At 36.6% G+C, this 24,319-nt stretch overlaps 1 pseudogene; it reads left to right on the top strand.

The window, feature by feature from the left end:
• The first annotated feature begins 4,870 nt into the window (after nt 1-4,870).
• LOC114741485 (erlin-2-B-like) lies at nt 4,871-22,529 on the top strand (annotated as a pseudogene).
• Nucleotides 22,530-24,319: the final 1,790 nt, after the last annotated feature.

Genomic DNA, 24,319 nt, shown 5'->3' with positions numbered 1-24,319 from the left:
AGATAGTACAACATTAGACTATATGTTACTCCCTCCGGTGATATTCACAAGCCTTAAAGAGGAGAAGTGTGATTCATTTTATAAGCTTCAATTTAGTATTTGTCTTAACATTTGACGCACTTTCTTCTAATTTTATCCTTAATTATTTATTTTCTCTTTTTGTTATAATCTCTCTTATCATATTTCCCTATACATTTTTTTTCATCTTTTTTCTCATTTGCTATAGGGACGTATTTGAAAACAAAAGTATATTTCTAATCTATTTATTACTTTTATCTAATTTTAACTAATTGTTCCTTATTTGCCAATTAGTTATTTGAAGCTTATAATAAAGAAATGGGTGAGTTTATAAGTTAGACACATTAATTTTAAACATTAAAATAAAAGAAAACAAATTAATTAATATTGTAATCAAAACTCATCCTTAACTTGTGCCTAACTGTGTTCAGTAGTGAGGAGTATTATTTTATACTACATGAGTCCTTAATACTACCTTTGGTCCTTAACAGTAGAACTAGATGATTAATTTGAGTAGATTAGAATAATTAGTTAAATTAGTTATTTATAATAAATATATGTCATCTTTTTTAAAATACTTTTACTAATTAAATGTCATTTGCTGAAATATCTGATACATGTAATTAATACAAAGACTGCTTTAAAATAAATAAATAAATATGAAAAATAAAACAAACAGAGTATTATATTTAGTACTAAATTAAAAATTAAACTGGTTTTAATATCCAGTAAGTAGTTTTAATATTAAGTAAGAAGGCAGTATAAGAGAGCGTCGTGAGAATCCCCTTCATAAAAAGCCGCGGGTTCACTGTTCCAAAAGCCTCCACTCTTGCAGAGTCAGGGAATGCACGGTGTGTGTGTGTGTTTTTTCCCCCCTATAAATGTGATTTTTGTCATAATTTTATTAAACAAAATGGTAATTTTATTTGCTACGATTTCATTGATTTTTCTTTTATTTTGAGTAGTCAAAAAGCACCTGGATCGCACTAGATCACTATACAGAACCCGTGGCAAAAATGCTTGACAATTTGCTGGAAACCTTCTCAGATTATGATGATCCTAGTTTAATCACAGCTCATCTAAGGCGTCAAAAAGTTCAGGAGGAAACGAAGAAAAGGAAATTCAGTCAACTCTGCAAATGCACGATGTGGGAAGCGAGTGACCCTCTTTTTTCCTCTTAATGGCTTTGATTCGAAACATTAGAAAAGTAAAGTTGTAAAATTTTAATAAAAAATAAAAAAGGGAAAAACTAGTTAAAAGTTATTAACTTGATTTTTTCAATTTTTTTAATCGAGCCGAGTAAAATTTTTCCTTCCCTCCGTTTCTCTCCTACCAAAAAGATCCTAACACCGTTAGATGGTTTATGCTCCGCACTTTTCTTGGTGCAAAGGATACAAGTGACCATCTCGTCCTCCACAGATTGCATTTCAATGTTGCAATGTCCAAGTTGCTACCTTGTCACTCCGGGTTTCCGTCTTGTGCTTTGGGTTATATTTTTTCATATGGGCTGGGCGTCTTTGGTTTGCTGTGTAGTCCTTATGTAATGAAACCCAATAATAATTATATAAAACATAAAATTGATAGTCAATTTGATGAATATACAGTTGAATTGTACAAGCAATATATTTTGGTTTCTGAACCCCGTAGCCACCTCAATTAGCTTACTAAAAAATGTGACCCCTCCAACCTCCTCCCCCCCCCCCTCGTGGCCAAAACCCCTTAATCATATTAAAGTAGATTGGAGTGCATGAATGAAGAAGAAATTAGATTTTTAACACACAAATGCTCCATTGTCAAAGAATATCTACGGAAATGCTACATTATAAATCGTTCCATGGATGCTACATTGCGTATTATTTTTGCTGGATCACATCCTGGGAAAAAGGCATTAATGTTGAAAGTCAATTATACCTAATGGAGAGGAATGCCTTTTGATTTGGAACGACTTACGCGCGCGCGCGCGCTCGCACAAATTCGTTCCACAAGCAAGCTAAAAATAAAATGTTATTAAGATATTTATTTAAAATAAAAAATTGAAGACATTATAAAAGAAATTAAAAAAAAAAGGCACCAATATCGTAGGGCTATGTTGATGCTGAGATTGAAAAGTCAAACTGGACATACGCGATGGAATTTGGAAATGCTACTGAGTATTGGGATAATGAGGGAAGAAAACTCGCCAACTGCGATTTTAATAATATTGGCATTAGCTTTGAGATTTAAGGAGTACTTGCATGTGGGAACTAAATGAACGTCTAAATAATAAAAATTAATCAAATAAGAAACGTTTGAGATGTTCATATGATATAAACGAGGTTTCTTCCAAAGGACTAGATTGTTTGGTGCTCATCACTTATATTTTTCATCTGATTTTTATTAAAACAAGGACAGGAACAGTCTTTTTCTTTAATTTCTATTGGAGTTCTTATTTTGTTTTAGCCTTTTTTGAAACTAAAATAGATAAAAACATGATTAATTTTCTACTGAAAGTAATAAAAGAACATTTTAATTCATTTAAATTGAATTTAAACATGCCAAATTGCTCAAAATAAAAAAGAAAGAACAACAGGCCAAAAGCTAATTATATTTATCCGTTTTGAAAATTGAATAGATAGCTATAATATCAAATTTAAATAATAATTCTATATTTGATGAATATACAATTAAATTGGACAAGTAATCTTTGCCAGACTCAAACGTTCCTGTGTCCCACCTCGAGAGGTCTCCGCTTGCGAACTTTTGCCAGATGCAGGAAAGAAATCATCCTCTGTGAATCCCTTCTTGGATATTTTTTAGGAAAAATTTCAGTTAAGGCTCACAATATAAACTCAGGGGGTGTTTGGGTTTTTTTAAAAGTACTTTTCAAAAGTACTTTTTTACAAATCGAGATAAACTCTTCCATATATTTAATTTGTATATCATAAAATCACTTTTAAAATTATGATTTGGTTTTCATCCAAACACTTCCTTAATAAATTTTTAGTTTTAAGAGATTCTGAAAATTCAGTTCAGTTACTCTGACACAAAATGAAATTAAATAAATAAGTAAAAAGACCATTTAGCCCTTAAAATAGATAAGGCACAACTCCATAAAATAGAGAAAAAACAATTCTTTATATAAAAAATTGCAACAAAGTATAGAAAATGCACAACTCCACAAATAAGGATTTATAAGAATAGACAAATAAAACTATGCATGTTATGTCATTCACAACAATAAATAGAAAAGTAATACCTATACATATAAAAGTTTGCAAGAAACAATAGAAAAATAACATATATATTTATATGATCGTTTACAACAAACAATAGAAAAATAACAACTATGGATATGAAAATTTATAACAAAAAATAAAAATATAAAATTTAATTAAATAAGATTTATATATATATTGTCATTTAAGGACTACATAGTCTTTTTATTTTGGGTTAGAGAAACTGAATTGAATTTTAAGAATTTCTTAGGACTGAAAATTTATTAAGTCCATATTGTGGGACTTAGCTAAAAATTTTCCCATTCTCTTTATTGATATGCTATAAACGATTAACAAAAACATCCAAATGCTCCATTGCCAAAAAAATTCTAATTAAATCCACTTAAAACACCAAAACTCAAATTCAAAGTTATACTTTTAGCAAATTACTAATGACTAATGAGGCCAAAAAACCTAATAAAGAATTTCTAAATATTGTCAAAAGACAAAAAGCTTATGCTCGTCTTCTCTCCCTAAACAGATATAGATTTATATTATACACACACATTAATATATATAATATTATTCATATATAATATATATTATAAGTATATTATATTATAACAATGTCACATCATTTTTAATTTCAAAATGCATATAAAAATATTTTATCATATGAAAATAAAATAAAAACAAAATTATTTATATAAAAATTTGGAAAAATAGTAAAAAAATACTTTAAAAATAAAAAAATTATAATTGAGAACCCGTTACAATATCAATATAGGTTTTGACAATAATTAATAAGTAAGTACTAATAATTTTTATGAACGAGTTTTGTATGCATTTTTTTTAAGGATTTTTTGGGCAAATTTCCTCAAAATTTCTCCCTTCCTCTCCATGCTCATACCCTCCAGACTTGCTTTCCAACGTCTTCTAAAAACAAAATTAAAATGACAAATACTCCTCGGGTCCTATTTATAGAGCAGAGAGATAAGGTTTTTTTTGTCCTATTTATAAGTCACTTTATTAAATTTTCAATGTGAATGTACTATTTTGTCCTTCATTTATTATAGTGTAAGTAGTTATCTTTTTTGAAAGGAGTATATATTAAATAGGGGTAAAGTTAAAAAGTTGCTATATTTTAATGGAGAGTTAATACAATTTAAGGTTTTTCTTGATCTATGTAAAACATATTAAAAGTACCTTATAAATAGAACTAGAAGAATATATAAGAAGGGTGCGTTCATGCGTGGAACTACCCCTGGAGACATGGATGTGACTTCGTCAATAAAGTATGAGCAAGATTCATACTTTGTTTGATCAGTTTTAATGATTCATACTTTGTTTGATCAGTTTTAATCATTAAAACTGATCAAACAAAGTATGAATCTTGCTCATACTTTATTTACGAAGTACATCCATGTCTCCAGGGGTAGTTCCACGCGCCCTTTATATATTTGTCATCTTCTTTACGGCACACACAGTGAGGCACACTGGAGCCTGTTCTGCCTTCTTGTTCTTCTTCCTCCACCTTAGACTGCATAAGAAACAGAGCATTCATTTTCTCTCTTACCATTCCTCCCCGCCGCCCACAACGGAAGTGAAAGACGTGGGTTCGGTGTTTTGTGACTGGGCGGGCAGCGCAGATAATTGCCATGGCGCCAAATCAACAGAGGACTCGTGCTCATCAGTCGCGTCCTCCGACACAAACCTCCTCCATTCTCACTGTTATTCTCCCATTCATCGCCGTCGCTGCCATGGTAACCTTCTCTCTCAATGTTGTATGCTCGGTTTTGTTCTTCGATTATTCATCTCTCCATGTTTGATCTTATCAAGTTACCGTATGGTGATCTTCTCTCTCAATATTACTGTCTGTTTAAATGTGTGTTGGCACCCATCTACTAGCTCAAAATCACTAGTTACTGTATGTGGATGTGGAAGTTGTGCATTCTGGTGTTCACATTTTAAATTACCGATGGGCAGCGATTTCTCGGCCGCCATACTAACCATACAATTACAGCAAAAGCAGTGGCCAATCCCTCCGTCTATCCTTCTTTCTGCTAAGATTTTGCAGAAACCACTCATACAGAGCAAAATGACGCCTAATGTTTTCCTCTCAATAACCTTTTCCAGACTTGTCTAGCCGCCACACAGTCTCAGAAAACCGCCATTAATGGCACCCGTAAAAATGGCAATAGTTCTTTCCACTCCCAAATCCTTTTCCAACTATATCTGCCCCTGCTCTGTCAAATTCTTTTACGCAATTATACATATATATCCGATACTTGGTATTTACCATGAGAGTTCACCAGCCACTAGATGGTATCCTCTGTGGTCGTGGCCTTGGAGGTCACGGCCATGTGTATTTTTGTTACCTGTCAACCGTATATAAATTCTTAAATTACGATACTGCCCGAGATCGCATTTGTGAACGTATATAAATTCTTTTCCCTTTTTTGGATCAAAGCATTCAAATCCTTTTTTTTTTTAAAAAAAAAAATCAAACTATATAAATTCTATTTTCCCTCTTTTTCCCCACTTCATACTCCTCCCGGTCCTAATTATAAGACCCAATTGACCTTATTTGAGGAGATTAAGGAAGTAAGTTAAGTGGTTATTTATAATAAATAAGTGTTGTCATTCCTAAAATATCCTTGCTAATTAAGTATATTGGCTAAAACTATCATTATTAGAAGGATTATCTTGGAAAAAAAATGCATAATATAAGAGACAAAATGGATTGGGGTCTTATAATTAGACCAAATAAAAAGTCAAATGGGGTCTTATAATAAGGAGGAGGAGTATTATGGTTTTATTTTTCCAACTGTTTATTCGCTTTTGTGCATACTCTGGGTTTGACATCGAGTCTAGGCTTGATTACGGTGGCGGACATCATCCAAAGTTCCCTTTTTTACCCCAAAGAAATTTATAACTGGTGAAGTAATAATAAGGCGATTTAAACTAGCCCGTGCATCACACGACGTCTGTCTTTTTTTTTTTTTTACACTGAGCATTGAGGAAAAGAAATTCAAGGTGATTGCGGATTCCGGTGTGACCCAAAATGTTTGTTAGAATCCTTTGTAAATTCTCACTGGGATAGATTTATTATGTGCCTCAGGTTTGAATTGCAAAATAAATAATATTTCATCTTGCTCCTTATCTGGGGGGAAAGGACACGTGTCTCTGGTGCTTATGTTTACGCTATTTAGATTGTGGAATGACAACTACATGTACAGTAAGTCGTTGTTGGGGATAAAAAAAAAATCCTCTGCTTTTGTTATTTTTTCTCTTTTACCTTGTGAGGAAGGAGATCAGTTCAAATAATAATGTGACGGTTTTCACATTTTTAACTATCTATGGCTTATTTATTCATGTTGTCTGAGTTGAAAGTTTCACTGTTCTGTTATTAACAAGCAAATCTGCATTTGGAATCACATTCTAGTTGATTATACTCAAAAGTCAAAATCTGAAACTTAAAACATGAGGAATTGTCTACAGGTATTGATCCCTTTATCCCCATCATCCTTTAAAAATAGCCTTTCTATTCTGCACCAAGTCCCGGAAGGCCATGTGGGCATGTATTGGAGAGGAGGTGCTCTTCTAAAAACAATTACAGAACCAGGTTATAGTTTGCTTCTTGATTCTTGTTGTTGCTGTTGTTTTTCTTCGACATCCATTGGCCCAGAGTATGATTCATGTTCTTGGTGCTGACTCTTCTAGGTTTTCTCTTGAAGATGCCTTTCATGACACAGTATGAACCTGTTCAAGTGACAATGAAGACAAATATGGTAAATTGTTTAGAGCAGTTTCTAACATTGTGGTTTCACTTGGCAAATGGCACAGTAAGTTGAATTATTATTGTAACAATTGCAGGTGACAGCCATATTGTGTGGAACTAAAGGAGGTGTCATGATTATTTTGAGAAGATAGAAGTAAATATCCTAACATCATTCATTGGCTGATCTTAGTTCTTGCTTTCTAAATTTAAAATTTAAGTGCAATGATTTTACGGTCACCGTTATTGTTCAAATAAAGGTTATAAACCGACTTCATAAGGAATATGTCTATGAGACATTGCTCAATATGGGATGCATTATGACAAGACATGGATATATGACAAGGTTCATGACGAGATTAATCATTCTGCAGTTCTCATAGTTTTCAACAGGTCTATATTGATGATTTTTATCAGGTAAGAGTGTCAAAGTGTCTCTCTTTTGGGTAATCTGATGAGGAAAAAGTTAACGCTTCAAAAATGTATCTTTTATTGCTATAGTTAATTATTATAGTCGCTTTCATTTATGTATAACCTGAACACTACAAGCAATATGACACGCCGATTTGGTGAACATTTAGGGATTGAGTTCTAGATTCGACTGTCAGTTCCCCAAAGAGTTGATGAAAGTCTTAGGTTTTATTGCTGTCATAGAAGTTATGATGACTCGTTGTGGGATTTTAGATTAGTGACTATATCAAGCATAATCTGTCTTCTAGTTATTTTGTATTACTAACCTTTATGATGGCAACACGACTATTTTGGTTCATTCAGATTGGTAAGAAGATGAAAGACGCCCTTCAAGTTGATTGCACCCGTTATGCTCCAGGCATTGAAGTTATCAGTGTCCGCGTCACAAAACCAAGCATTCCAGATAGAATCAGACGCAACTTTGAGCAAATGGAAGAGGAACGCTCTAAGGTAGCGTCTTGGCTCGATTTCTTTCTTTCTTTTTCTTTCTAAAAGCGTCTTCCTTTTTGTTTGTGGGCCAAGTTTCTAAAATTGATGTTGAGCACATGTTTTTTGGTTGTGTTGGATAGGTCTTGCTTGCTATTGAAAAACAGAAAGTAGCTGAGAAGGAGGCAGAGACTTCGAAGAAAATGGCTATTAGTGAGGCTGAGAAAAATGCCAGTGTTAGCAAGATCCTTATGGGCCAGAAGTTGGCGGAAAAAGAAGCTTTCGGGCGCCAGCAACAAATTGAGAACCGTATGTACCTAGAACACGAGAAGACCCTGGCAGATGCGCATTTCTACCGGTGAGTTTTGCTATACTCCCTTGAACAAAAGTTGATTAACACGACACAGTAATTCATCCTGTTAGAACAAAGAAATGATTGATGGCATTGGTTTTCCTTTTCCCCTTTCAATTTCAAGGGCAACAAAAGAGGCTGAAGCAAACAGGTTGATGCTTACCCCCAAATTTCTCCTGCTTAAATTCATCGAGGCCACTGCCAATAATACCAAGACAAGCTCTGCGAAAAAGATGTCTCGCCTCTGTCCATTCCTCGTCACCCTGTTTCAAGGTCTGCTCTCGTCTAGATTTTTCCTCGGCCTCGGCATGCGCTAAATAGGAATTTTGATCAGAGGCTGCTTGGGAAAGACAGTTGCATTATCTATGAGGCACTCTCGCTAGGCTTAATAAGACCAGACAGGACGATATGTATTATAATGTAGTACGATGTAATGTTTGGTTTGTTGTTATAAAGTCATGTTTGGATCTGGTTGCATGATTAACTTGAAAGAAGAAGTACTGTTATTCTGTAAATCGATTAAAAAGCTACTTAATTAATTAATTCCAAGTAACCCCTAATTGTCGTGCAATGAAGATCATGTGAATGATGCAAAATGTTAATGAACCGCGAACAGGAAGTTGCTGCAGCCTGTAAAGATAAAAAGAAGATCGAGAGCAAAGGAGAGAGGAGGTTAGGCACGGAGGAGGGAGAGGAAAGGAGAAGGGATGACAGAGGGAACACACCTGAGTGGGATGACGGCAGCGAGCAAGAGAAAAGGCGAGAGACAGACTGACGGAGCGCATCCGCAACGCCGCAAGAGAGGTCCGAAACCTAAGTAATTGTGAAACCCCCAGTGTGGGTAAAATTCAGTAGTTACCATAAATACATGAGCAAATAAATAGGGACATCCCAGGAAGGGACATTTCGAAGATGATCCTGAATCCGTCCCTGGCCCAATTTTATTCATATAGTCCTGTGCGAAATATTTTTGAGCCCGACTCGTCATTAGGCCTTATATACTGAGAATAAAAAATTAAATTACGTTTATATCCAAGGTCAGGCATGATAAGAGTCATCAGACGCAACAATTTTATAAAAACTCATCCGATGCAAACGTAACTTTACATGGGATAACACATAATTTTGATTTACGAAAAAATTTCATATATCATCTACCCCTATTGATGGAATAACTATTTATTTAATTTAGATAAATTGAAAAAATTAAATAAATTTCTTTATTACAGTACATGTCACCTAATCTCCGTAAAATAACCTTATACATTAGACTATATGCTACTCCCTCCAGTTGTATTTATAAGCTTTAAATTAGAGGAGAAGTATGGTCCATTTTATAACTTTCAATTTAGTATTTTTCTTAACATTTAAGACACTTTTTTTTTCTAATTTTATCTGTAATTATTTATTCACTCCTTTTGTCATAATCTCTCTTATCACATTTCTCTACACATTTTGTTTCATCTTTTTCCTCATTTACTACAAGAGCGTATTTGAAAACAAAAATATATTTCTAAGCTATTTATTACTTTTAACTAATTTTAACTAATTGTTTCTTATCTTCCAATTAGTTATTTGAAGCTTATAATAAGAAAATGAGAGAGTCATTTATAAGTTAGACACGTTAATTTTAAAAAGTAAAATAAAAGAAAACAAATTAATATTGTAATCAAAACTCGTCCTTAACTTGTGCCTAACTAACTATGTTTAGTAGAGAGGAGTATTATTTCATACTGCATGAGTCCTTATAACCTTTTGGTCTTTAATAATAGAGTTAGATGATTAATTTGAGTAGATTAAGATTATTGGTTCAATTAGTTATTTATAATAAATATGTGTTTTTTTTTAAAAATACCCTAACTAATTAAGCGTCATTTGATAAAATATTTGATACATATAACTACCATAAGAACTATTTTAAAAAAATAAATAAATATAAAAAATAAAATAAACTGAGTATTATATTTAGTACTAAATTAAAAATCAAATTAGTTTTAATATTAAGTAAAAAAGCAGTATAAGAGAGTGTCGCGATAATCCCCTCCATAGAAATTCGCGGGTTCATTGCTCCAAAAGCCTCCACTCTTGCAGAGTCAGGGGATGCACGGTTTGTTTGTTTGTTTTTTTTTTTCAGTGTATTTTTGCTATAATTTCATTAAACAAAATGGTAATTTTATTTGCTATGATTTCATTGATTTTTCTTCTAGTTTGAATCGTCAAAAAGCACCAGGATCGCACCGTCAAAGAGATGAAAGAAACCACTAAAAAGATTAGCTTGATGTGTATGGTTGTGACATGTAAGATCATGAACCCTCTTCGTGTTGCTTACCTGCTTTCCATTATGTTTATTCTACTCCCATGAAGCTGTAGCGTTAAAATTATCATATTTTAAACAGTTTTGGGGGAATGGGTATTGGGTACTGCCACGGTTGTCTTTTCCATGCTTAGGCTACTCAAGTTATCTAGTTTTGGTTGTTTTTCCTTCTGGTTAGTGTGTTGTAGTGTTCAGCTTGTGTTTCATTTTGTTTGTTATGCGTGCAGGCCTGGGTATTGCAGTATGAGATCCATGGGAGTTTCTTCCGATGGCTTTAGTGGCAGGTTTCAATCTGCTGGAAGCTTTTTCAGTTCCCCTTGAGGTACCTTTGCCTTTACCTGGTATTTGGTGTGAGAGAAATGAAGAAAAGAATGGTAAGAGGGATAAAATTTTAATAAGCTCAATTTGAAAAATTAGAAAAATAGGATTTTAAAATTTTAATAAAGAGAATAAGTAAGAAAAAAGAATAATAAAATTTAATTAAAAGTTCTACTTCAATTTTTTAAAATTGAGTTAATTAAAATTTTTCATCCCTTTCAATTTTCTCATAACCAACGAATTCATGGTAATTAAAATTTTTCATCCTTTTCATTTTCCCCGTATCAAATGAATCCAGGGTACCTTTCCGTGGTTTGTGCTCTGCACTTTTCTTGGTGCAAAGGATGCAAGGGGCCATCTTGTCCTCCTCATCAGATGTACTCCTTTGATCTTTAATATATGATTTAATTATTAAGTTAATTTATTTTAAATGTAAAACCTATTTCTCATATTTATCTATTTTTTCTAAATTATTCTTATTAATACTCTCTTAATCATAATCAAGTACAAGAAGAAAGGAAGGAAGATATGAAAGAAGATGATTATGATATTTTTAAAAAAATATCATATTTCTTATAATTTACTAGTTTATTTAATTTTTTTAATCTAATCAAATAAATTAAATATGTTATATATTAAGTACTCATATTGCAACGTCCAAGTTGCCGCTTTGTCACTCCTAGCTTCTGTTTTGTGCTTTGGGATATGTTTGGGTTATGTTTGTTTCCGGTTTCTTAGTTTCTTATTTGGGTTGGACTTCTTTAGTTTGGGGTGTGGTCCTCATATAAAAAAAAAAAAAAATAGGTAAATTAGTTAATTATAAAAAATATGACATGTTTTTTTCAAAATATTATAATTATTTTTCTTAATATTCTTTCTTTCTTACTCACTTGATTATGGTTGAGAAAATATCCATAGAGGTAATTGAGGAAAAATTGATAAATATGAGAAATAAATCTTATATTTAGTATCAAAATTAACTTAATACTCTTAGGTCTTATATTAAAAATCAAATGGGTAACAAATAAAATTGATATTCAATTTGATGAGCATAGAATTGAATTGTACAAGTAATATACCACTATTTTGGCTTCTGAAACCCCAGTAGCCACGGCAATTAGCTCACCAAAAAATGACACCCCCACCCCCCCAACCTTCATTTTTTTCCCCTGGCCGAAACCCCCGATCATGTTAAAGTAGATTGCAGTCCGCGAATGAATATATTAGGCTTTTTTTTTTTATTTATTGATATGGTATGAACAGTTCTAAATTAAAAATCCAAATGCTACATTATAAAATATAAATCGTTCCATGGGTACTACATTGCGTATTATTTTTGTTGCATCTCAACCTGTGAAAAAGCATTAATGTTTGAAAGTCAATTATACCTAATGGATAGGAATGCTTTTTGATTGAGAGCGATTTACACACGCACACACATTAGGAATGCTTTTTGATTGAGAGCGATTTACACACACACACACACACATTCCACAGGGAAAGTGAAAATAAAATATTATTAATATATTCATATAAAATAATAAAAAATTGAAATTAAAAATAATTTTTACTATCTGAGACCGTGGGACTTTTCTCTCTCTTGAACTGCGTGCCATCTAACACCGCGATCTTATGGATGAATCAGCTCACCGGAAAATACCACCGGATCGACCTTTGGATGCTCTAGCGAGTGGTAGTAAGAAGAAAAAGAAAAATACCCCACTCCTATTGACTAATACTGACGACACTATGATTGATGCAGCAAAGGAACACGAGGCAACTGATACTCCTGAAGCCATGAACCAGGATGGGGGGGAACCAGCGAAACGGAAGAACCAAAACGAACGCCTTGCTCCTACCGAGACTCGCTTCTGGGTTTTAATGGAGTGGCAAATAGTGGTAACTTTATGGATGAAGATGACCTCCTGTCTGATGTCTTAAGCAAAGAATGGGAAATGCCCGAACTCACAGAGGAAGTGAAGGCAATCATGCAACAATGCCCTGTTATTCCGGTAGAACCTGAAGAATATAGCGAGTGGTGCAGACCATGGAATACCGCTTTGGTGATTACAGTGCTTGGAAGAAGATATAATGTCTACAATCTCAAAAGCCATCTGACTAGAATCTGGAGAACTAAGGATTTCGAACTCATAGACATACCAAACAATTACTTTATTGTAAGGTTCCCAAAGAAGGAGGGTTGGACAGAGTTGTACAAGAAAGTTCTATATGAAGGACCATGGACAGTACAACAGCATAGTATCCTGGTTCAGCGCTGGAATCCAAATTTTGATCCGCACTACAACCCCTTAGGACGAATCGTTACCTGGGTTCGCATACCCAATATTCCTATGCAATGCTACTCAAAAGAATTCATTTCAAGACTAGGGAATGGGATTGGGCGCACGCTGAAGGTAGATATGAATACCAACTTCCTGATAGAAGGGGCGACAGATGGAGCCAGAGTCGAAAGGGGACGTTACGCTAGAATTTGCGTCGAACTAAACCTGCAGAAAAAGCTTGTACCCAGAGTTGTTGCGGCCCACCGGGTATATAATGTTGAATATGAGGGTCTGAACTTAATATGCTTTGCGTGCGGGAGATATGGTCACCGACGCGAAAACTGCCCTTAGACTTACACACAAGGAAATAAAGATGGGAACCAGACAGCGGCACCCCCTCAACCGCCGACACCTTCACCGGAGAAGAAAAGTGAGAACGCCGGTGAAACCTTTGGTGCTTGGATGCTAGTGAGAGGACATAGCAAACCTCGAACAACGAGAAAGGAGTACACAAAGGACAGTAGCAACAGTCATGAAAGAGGACCAAAGTCAGTCAGACAAAGAAAGGGGGGAGAGTTTCAGACGAAATTTGACATCCTGAATGACATAGAAGAGGAAGATGATGTGTCAGAAGAAAAGATTTCTAATGAAGATATGGGATCGGATTACCCAAAAAGCAACCTGCAAAGCCGACCTTATAGAGGCGAAAGGATACCTAATGCTGTACAAAGAGGAATAGGGGGCAACATGAAAAAAGGAGGGAACAAAAAAGAAACGCAGAAGGCTGGTGGCAAAGAAAATTTAAAACCTTCTACTAGCGGGCTCAAATTCAAAGCCAAGGCCCAATATAGTGAGTTGGCCGGTGAGAGAACTTGTGAGTCACTTGGGCCCAGGAATCCAAAACTGGATCATGGGGAACTACACGTAGGCCAACGTCAACATGTGGTTATTAGTGGGAATCTGAAACAAATGGGCTCATCTGGCATCAAATCAAACCCATCTAAAATCATGGAACCCAATATTACTGCAACTCAGACACTCAATCTAGAGAAAGGAAGGGAGACGGTAAAAGAAGCCACATGTCAAGAGGATCTCTTAGGAGGGGTGATTGTAATGCAAAAGTCGCAAATACACTCTGAAGACGGAGGGGGCACTGTAACATCAGGGGATGTGGAGACAATTGCTTGTGAGACAAAGGGAGATAGATTACTCCGGATCAATGAGAACCCAACATGGATGGACGATGAGTCCACTATCCAGTAAGTCTTGCCCCTCCTTATCCCTGTTTGATTTAATCATGATAATAGCTTCATGGAATTGTAGAGGTGCTGGGAATAGAAACTTTCCTAGAACCTTTCAGGATTTAGTCAAGACTAAGAAGATTGATGTGTTCTGTCTTATTGAAACAAGAATCAGTGGTGTTAGAGCTGATTTAGTTGTTCGCAAACTAGGGTTCAGTAATTGGATTCGGTTAGAAGCCTCAGGTTTTGCAGGAGGTATTTGGATCCTGTGGAATGAAGATGTGATCCAACTAGAGTATATCGGGTCTACCACCCAGCTAATCCATTGTAGAATTCAGAATAAAAATAATTCCTCCCTTTTTTACTGTACCTTTGTCTATGGGGAAACTTCACCTACCAAGAGGAATTCTTTGTGGCAAACAATAGGGGAAATTGCTTCGCTTACACGCGAGGCTTGGCTGGTGCTTGGTGATTTTAACGCCTTTCTTTCTCCACAAGATAAACTAGGAGGAGCCTTGCCAAATAACTCTGATATGAAGAATTTTGACAATTGTATTACAGAGGCAGGGTTACACAAGCTCCCTGTTATTGGCGAAAATTTTACATGGGAAAGGAAGGACGTAAAGGAACGACTTGATTGGGTCTTTGGGAACTACCTCTGGGAGACAAAACAGCCCAACAGTATTACTACCCACGGCCTCAGGTATAAATCAGACCACCGATTGATATTAGTCACAGATGATAGGTGCAATCGAATTACAAGTAGAAGGGAGAGAAGTTTCAAATACCAGACAGCGTGGGCACTTGAAAATAACTTTATGGATGTAGTACTCAACTCCTGGAATAATAAAGATTGGTGTGCAGGCAGGAGGAGGTTTGAAGAAGAAGCAACTAAATGGAATGATACTGTGGTAGGTAATATTCCAAAAAAGAAACGTGAAGTAATTAGAAGATTGGAGGGTATTGACAAAGCAAGAAGAAACAAGATCTCCAATGGTCTCTTCAAACTGGAGCAAAAGTTATGGAAGGAGTACAATAGACTTACAGCACAAGAAGAACTCATATGGCACCAAAAGGCAAGATGCAAATGGCTACAGTGGGGAGATAGAAACACAAAATTTTTCCATGCCTCAGCTGTGATGAAAAGAAGGAAACAGATTGTGAACTCCCTGCAAGATGATTCAGATCACTGGGTTACTAACCAAGTACAGTTGAAAGATATGGCTAGAACTTTCTTTTCAAACTTGTACTCGAAAGATACTAATGTGATGAAGGAAGTTGAATGGCCAATCCCCTTTCCAGCTATTGAAACGACACATCTGGAGGCTATTCACCAGGAAGTGAGTGAAGTAGAAATTAAAAATACAGCGTTCTCTATGGGGGCTTTCAAAGCTCCGGGACCCGACGGCCTCCAAGCACATTTCTTTCAAACCCAATGGAACAATATTGGGGACAAAGTTTGTGACTTCATCAAGAAGGCATGGAGAGATCATAAGATGATACAGGAAGTAAACCACACCAACATTATCCTCATACCTAAAGTGGATCAACCGACAAGATTGAAAGATTTTCGACCCATTTCACTTTGCAATGTAATTCTGAAGATCATCACCAAAATTATTGCAAATAGGCTGAGAATTGTCATGCCTTATCTAATCCAACAGCAGCAGTGCAGCTTCATCACAGGGAGGCAAAGCGCAGACAATATTATCATTGCACAAGAAGCCATCCACACAATGAGAAACAAGAAGAAAAAGAAAGGCTATGTAGCTATTAAAGTGGACATGGAAAAGGCATATGACAAGTTGGATTGGGGTTTCATCAAGGATACTCTCACAAGCCTTAACTTAGGTGAAAATATAATAAACCTAATCATGACATGCACTTCCTCAGCTACCATGCGTGTCCTATGGAATGGTGAGCCGTCTACTCCTTTCAAACCTACTCGGGGTGTTCGTTAAGGTGACCCTCTCAGCCCCTATCTATTTGTGATCTGTATGGAGAGATTAGGGCAACTTATTCACAAAGAAGTCAATGTGGGGAGATGGAAAGGGCTGAAATTTAACACAAGAGGCCCTGTTATCTCACACCTCTTCTTCGCAGATGATCTATTGCTTTTTGGGGAAGCCAATAGGGGTCAGATGGAGATTATGAGAAACACCATGGCTCTATTCTGTACAATCTCAGGACATAGAATCAGTTTGGAAAAATCAAAAGCCTACTTCTCCCGCAATGTCTGCTTTAACAGGGCCAAGGATTTGAGTCAGCAATTGGGTGTTGGTATAACTGCCAATTTAGGCAAGTATCTAGGTGTCTCACTTCTCCACAAAAGAGTAACTAAAACTCTATACCACCCCATCATCCAAAAGGTCCAGCAAAGATTAGCCTCATGGAAGGGGAGATTCCTCAACATGGCTGGCAGAACTACCCTTATTAAGTCTGTTATATCAGCACTTCCAAGTTATCAAATGCAGACTACACTTCTACCTATTGGCATCCTTAATGAGATTGAGAAGAAGAGTAGAAATTTTCTATGGAACCAACAGCCAGAAGGCAGGAAAATGCATCTTATTGCTTGGGAAAGAATCAAACAAGACAAAAACAAGGGAGGACTGGGCATCAAAGACCTGCGATGTCAAAACCAAGCTTTCATCATGAAATTATGTTGGGGCCTGCTTGCACTTTGGGTCCGGTGTTTGAGGAGCAAATATAAATGTGGTGATGGGAGATATCCGTTGGTAATAAAGAAAAACAATGCTTCACGAATCTTGTAAGACCCTTTTTCCTTAAACATCAATACTCTTCATAAGACCACTACTATGGTAGAAAAGGAAAGTTGTTAATACGAGCTACCATAGTAGAAGGAAAATTTCATATTTCTAGAGATTGACTTTCAAACTCGGGTCAACCCGATAAACGTTGCATGCAACTAAAATAATCCATTCATATCTACTGGGCCTCCGAGCCTCTGGCCCGGGTAACACACACATCAAAATCAGCCCATCCAAATCGTTTTCAACCATATAACAAAGTTCCATAAAACAATAGCAATGGCCTCCGGCCAACAAAACGAGTAGATAATGTATTCTCCAATTTACAATAAGGCCGGGAATCAGAATATTTCAAGAAAACCCTAGCTGTGGCAATATACAACTATCCATACATAAATAAAGCTAGAGGCCTAAAGCTAACCAAGCTCAAGCCTCCGCGTCTCTTCCCGAAGGCACACGCCTAGAACCTTCACCTGAAAATATTATAAACCACGGGGTGAGACAAAGTCCCAGTAACCAGCCTTTCCAATACTAGGTACTACTAAATAGGTGCTCGTGAGGTGTCGAGTGGGGCAGTTCACAAATAATACATAATGATAGCCACAACAATTTATACAAGTGCAGTGATGCAATCCCTCAACCAAATCCCTCACTTTGGGGGATTTTCAGGAGCCGAACCCGGCCTATCCCTCACTATGGGGGACGTAAGGAGCCATAAAGGCCTATCCCTCACTCTGGGGGACGTAATGAGCCCGAAGGCCTATCCCTCACTATGGGGGACGTAAAGAGCCAACCATCATGCATTAATGGAGGCCTTACCACGTGGTAGTAACAGACAAACTCTCACCAATTCCCAATCGATGCATCATGCTCAAATCATAATCCAAGAGTAATAATCATTTCACAATTAACCTCATTCAGTGGCATATCTTTCACAATTCCACAAATTCATTCATCATAAATCCAAACCCCACAAGACGGTTTTCCATTTTTATATACAACATATAGTTTGAACACAGTTACTATTTGGAGCACAAAACACAAATCTACTCACAATACCACAGAAGCAAGTACTAAGGATTGGAAAGTGGTTACCTCTCGCCTGAGCAAGGAACAACAAACCAAAGATGTGGCCCCGTGCACCACCAAGACTCACAACCGGTCTACACAAGCACACAAACACACAACCATCATATATTAGCTTTCAAACTAATAATGTGGCCAAAACAACACTTGGGGACACAAAATTCCTATCTCCCATCAAAACTCTACCCAACTCAAAGGGTATATCTATCAAAACAACACTCCAAAGTCTTCAAAGTCTATTAAAACATCAAGTCTCCTTCCAAGCATCAATTAGAGTTCAAACCTCAAGGACCCACTATAGGATATCAACCTCCAACAACCCATTTGAGCAATTAAGGTTCCAACAACAATTCTAAACCGATTAAACATCCAATTTAACCCTCCTTAACATAACCCAATTAACAAAACTCAAAATCAATCTCTACATTATCATCCTCAATCCCAAATCATCCAATTCCATAAACCCTAACTCCAAAAATTCAAGGTTCTTTAAATCCAAGGAAACTACACCGATTAAATACTTAAACTAACCCAATGCAATCAATTAAACTCAAAACAATCGATCAAAAACCTCAAGTCCATCATAACTTAGAAAAACCTAGAGTTCCACCAAAAATCCTCATAAATTCCATGGAATTTCAAGAAAGAAAGAAGATTAGAGGTTAAAATCACTTACTTGAGGTAATGGATCCTTAGAAATGTCTTTCCCAAGCCTCAAAACCGAAACCCTAGCAGAGCTTCTCTCTCCTCCTTCAGATTTTCTAATTTTCGCAACACTGAACCCTCCAGCGATTATATAGAATCGCGACCTTTCGCCGCGGCGAACTCCATCTTCGCCGCGGCGAACTAATCCCGAGAGGGATTACTTGCTTGAAAACCGGACTTCGCCGCGGCGAACTCCAAACTTCGCCGCGGCGAAAGCTTCCCGAGAGGAAACTCTCGCTCGCCCAGAAGAACTTCGCCGCGGCGTGCCCTTACCTTCGCCACGGCGAAACCTTCCCGAAAGGGAAGCCTCGCTCACCAGAACAACTTCGCCGCGGCGTCCCCTAGACTTCACCGCGGCCAAACCTTCCCGAGAAGACACTCCCCTCTGAAACTCCCGGTTCGCCGCGGCGAACATACCCTGAGAGGGGTACGTTCACCTATGCCTCCAACCAACCTCAAATCCAACCCAAACACCAAGATCAAGATTAAATTGCTAATCTATCCTCAAAATCAACCCAAAAGAGGCTATTAAACCCGATAAAACTTAGGATGTTACAAATCTGGCAGAGCATATCAATGATATGGGACAAGTTCTACAAAGGGGTTGGCAGACATGTGAACAATGGTAACCAAACTCTCTTTTGGTGGGATTTGTGGTCTCCTCTTGATGAACCTCTAATCTATCTGGCCGACAGGAACTTACATCTACTCAACACCAATGATACGGTCCACTCCTATGTAACAACAGATGGAAGATGGAATGTACAGGAATGGGAAAAATACCTCCCACGTTGGGTCATTGACATTCTGAGACACATGAAACCCCCCTCCAGTAATGAAAATGATGAGTATTATTGGAGAAACGCACATGATGGAAAATTCAATGTTAAAGCTGCTTATCAATGGATTTCTGGGCAAGATGGGCCACCCTAGGATAAACAATGGAAAAAGCTTTGGAAACTTCCAATACCAGAAAAGATCAAGATGTTTCTTTGGCAAGCTTTTCAAGAGAGAATACCCCATAACTCACTAAGAGTGCAGAGAGGAATTACAAACAATGTTGAGTGCCCTTTTGAGTGCAAAAGAGAGGAAAACACCCTACACATATTGAGAGATTGTGAGATAGCAAGATTGGTCTGGCTCAAAATTATTCACCCTAACTGTATTTTGTCTTTCTTTTGCTCAAATTTTCAGGATTGGATTCGGCAAAACCTAACGGAGAATTTCAGCAATAATCAGTTTGCACAGTGGCATTGGATAAAAGTTTTCGTCTTGATTTGCTGGCTACTATGGAAGAACAGATGCAGAGGAGTCATGGAGGGAAAGCGAAGCCATGAGACGGAACTCGTACATGCGGGAATACACCTGCTCATGGAGACTGCAGAACAGGGAGATCTCAAGCATCAAATATATGGCTCATGCACAGATAAGGAAGACAAGTGGACCCCACCGCCTGAAGGTTACGTTCGGCTGGATACAGATGGATCTGTCAATGCAATGAGACTCGCGGCATGTGGAGGTTTAGTAAGGAACTCAGCAGGACAGTGGCTCATTGGATTCAAAAAGAAATTGGGTTTCCTACCCTCCACGGCAGCAGAACTAATGGCGTTACTAACAGGGCTGGAAATCTGCAAACAACATGGATTCAGCAAAGTTATGGCTTTCACGGACTCTATGGAAGTTTACCATATGCTTATGGTAGATGGAGGTCTCCAACATCCTCTACGACCACACATACTGAAGCTAAGAAGTCTTATATACTCTGATTGGGACGTCAAGATTCACTATACATCTCGGATGAATATAAGATGCGCTGACCACCTTGCCAAGGAGGCACATATGCTCACAGAAGAAATGATCATGATGTGGCACCCACCAGCTGATTATCTCTCTCGCCTTAGGAACGACCTAGTGTAGTTTTTTTGTTTTTTGTTCTTTCCAAGTGTAATCTTGCCCTTTTATATTAAAAAAAAAATAATTTTTACTGATTATTATGATAACTAGCATAACAAATATAAATTGAATGCTAGTTAAAAAAAATGGAAAAATGACACAAAAATAACACTTGAACTTGAAAATACCAAAATAGTCACTTAAATTTGCAAAATCCCAATTTAGTTACAAGTAACTAATTTGACATTTATAAATTTGCTGAAATAATCATGTTGCCTTTTATTTTATTTATTTATTTTAGCTAGTCGCCTGAGCTCCGGTGCCAGCAGCAGTGGTCGTCACCAAAGCTCTAGTGATTGGCCAACAATTGGTTGCCCGAGGTCCGGCGGCCAAAAACAATTTTTTTAAAAAATTTTACAATTTCAGTATAACTGTTAACAACTTATAAAGATGTATCTTTTATTGCTATAGTTAATATACAAGTCACTTTCGTGTATGGGTGATAAAATGGGGAATGACCTGAACACTATAATTTTCAAGCAATATGACACGCCTTGATGAACGTTTATTTCTAGATTCTACTGTCATTCCCTGAAAGAGTTGATGACAGTCTTAAGTTTAATTGCTGTTGTAGAATTTATGATGACCTGTTGTGGTATTGTAGATCAGTGACTCTATTACATATCATTTGTCTTCCAGTTTTTCTTGTCTCTCTAATGATGATGACATACTGACATTTATTATGGCAACGCGACTATTTTGGTTCATTCAGATTGATGAAAAGATGAAAGATGCTCTTCAAGTTGATTGCACCCGTTATGCTCCAGGCATTGAAGTTATCAGTGTCCGTGTCACAAAACCAACTATTCCAGAGAGCATCAGACGCAACTTTGAGCAAATGGAGGAGGAACGCACTAAGGTAGCTTTTTGGCTGGATTTCTTTCTAGCTAGAAACATCTTTTTTTTTTTTGGGGGGCCAAATTTTCTAAAATTGCTGTTGAGCACACATGTTTTTGGTTGTGTTGGATAGGTCTTAATTGCGATTGAAAGACAGAAAGTAGCTGAGAAGGAGGCAGAGACTTCGAAGAAGATGGCTATTAGTGAGGCTGAGAAAAATGCCAATGTTAGCAAGATCCTTATGGAGCAGAAATTGGCGGAAAAGGAAGGCTGGGCGCCAGCAAGAGATTGAGAACCTAATGTACCTAGAACGTGAGAAGAGCCTGGCAGATGCGGACTTCTACCGGTGAGTTTTGTTATTCACTAATACGACACAATAATTTATCCTCCTAGAAGAAAGAAATGATTAATGGCATTGGCCTTCCTTTTCCAATTCCAATTTGAAGGGTAACAAAAGAGGCCGAAGCAAACAGGTTGAAGCTTACCCCTGAATTTCTTGAGCTTAAATTCATCGAAGCCATTGCTGATAATACAAAGATATTCTTTGGGGATAAGGTATTTCTCTTCTCTCCTTGTCTCTTCGGACTATTTCAACGTCTGTTCTCGTGCATATGCTTGACCTTATAGAGTTTTTCTCGCCAGGTGCCAAATATGATTTTTGATCAGAGGCTACTTGGAAATTTCTTGCAAAACATGTCTAGAGAGGCACTTGCAGTAGAGGAGGCAGATGCCTGAATCATAAGCTGCCTTATGAGGCATTTTTGCTAAGCTGGATAAAACCTGACGGGATAATATGTGATTAAATTTAGTACGATATTATGTTTGGTTTGTTATTGTATATAACCAGTTTACATTCTCGTGTGTTGCATTGGAAGTTAGGTTTGTCGAGCATCTATTAGTTCAATATACTGGTTATGACACAGGCAAAAAAACATTAGTTATTACGAAATATGACCCTGAAAGAGTATTAATGTAAAATAAGGATTTTTAAGAAAGGATTAAGGTGCGTCCAGCATTCTGAAATATTTTTTCAGGTGCACTTACTGTTTTAAAGTTATATATGGTGTAATTTTACCCTTGAGGTATTTAAAATGGTGCATCTATATCCAATTATAATAGAACTGCTTGTTTGACTATTAATATGATGACTTAGCTCCATTTTGACTAAAACAATCCCAAGTGGTAGAACACATAAGTGATGACGTGTCAAATTATTTTGCGGAGTCAACTAGAGTCTGAATAAGTGAATAACTTCTATGATAAAATCACACCCAGGAGAAAAGGGACTTAGGGCTCATTCGTCTTCTCTATGATCTCACGCTCTGCGAAGATTAGTTGATCGATCAAGCTTGTCGGTTAGCAGAAAAAGAGAAGGCTCCATCCTTCGTCCAGCTTTGCATCCCTCAGCTGACCCCGTTAAAGTTTGAGCATATGACTTGGGCATATGCTGTCAAAAATTTAGCTGTCGAAAAGATCAGGAATGCTGCTGAATCAAATTGCATATGATTTAAGCATGTATTTCCACAAGCTTTCTCATTTCACAAGTTTCTTTCTTTGGCTTTGATTATAATATAAACATGCATCGAGGCTTTCAGGTCTGATTTTTATATGAATCATTGAAACTGGTCATAAAATAAGGGGAAAATGAATCAGATTTGTGATAGCTATTTCATTCCAGAAGCTATTTTATTTTATATTGAACTCTTCGGTGTCTCATTTCATTCTATATTGAACAGGAATCTTTAAGCTAATGCAGAATTTGCCATAATACAGTTAACATTATAACCCAGCGAGTCTGAGGAATACAAAATTCCAAACAAAGCAGAGAGCCAAGGGAAGTTCTATCACCACCAAAGCCACTTAGATTTCAATCTAGCCACGGCTGAGGAAGAAAAATGAACATAGAGAATGACATACCTAAGTCGATTTGGTCGGTTGGGGAAAAAAATTTCGCCAACAACAAAAGGATGTGGTCGACTGTAGAAGAAAACCAAAATATGAACCCTAACTATCGTTAACCATACTGATATTTAGAGAAACTATTGACAAAACAAAAAAAAAATTCCGATAATAGAAAGACACATCATCGCTTATATGCTTTGCCACTTAGGATTGTTTTGGTCAAAATGAAGCTGAGTCAGCATATTAACAGTAAAACAAACAATTCTATTATAATTGTTATGGGTGCACCATTTTAAATACCTCAAGAGCAAAATTACACCATAAATAACTTTAGGACAATGGGTGTATCTCATAAAATATTTTAGGATGCTAGACGCACCTTAAGCCTTTAAGAAACATCAAAATTATAAATTTTGTAAATAAGTTTTTGTTTTACATTCATATTCTTTCAGGATTTTTAATCATTATCCTGTCTTCAAGATATTGTCAATGTGTATAATGAATTATCTGAAACAATAACAATTCTTTTCAAAAACAATGATGTTGCCAGAGAGAAACCCCGCGCAGCGAAGATTTTGTAAATGTTGCAGTATATTAAAAGTTTTACTGAGCCAGTAATAGAAAATTGCTGCTGCTTATAATACTACTTATCCTCATCATCATGTAATAAA

This window comes from Neltuma alba, unplaced genomic scaffold (genome assembly GCF_004799145.2).
Source record: "Neltuma alba isolate B1F8T4 unplaced genomic scaffold, ASM479914v2 tig00003407_pilon, whole genome shotgun sequence".
Lineage (NCBI taxonomy): Eukaryota > Viridiplantae > Streptophyta > Magnoliopsida > Fabales > Fabaceae > Neltuma > Neltuma alba.
The sequence above is the reverse complement of the archived record's forward strand: the minus strand, read 5'-3'. Positions and strand labels throughout refer to the sequence as shown.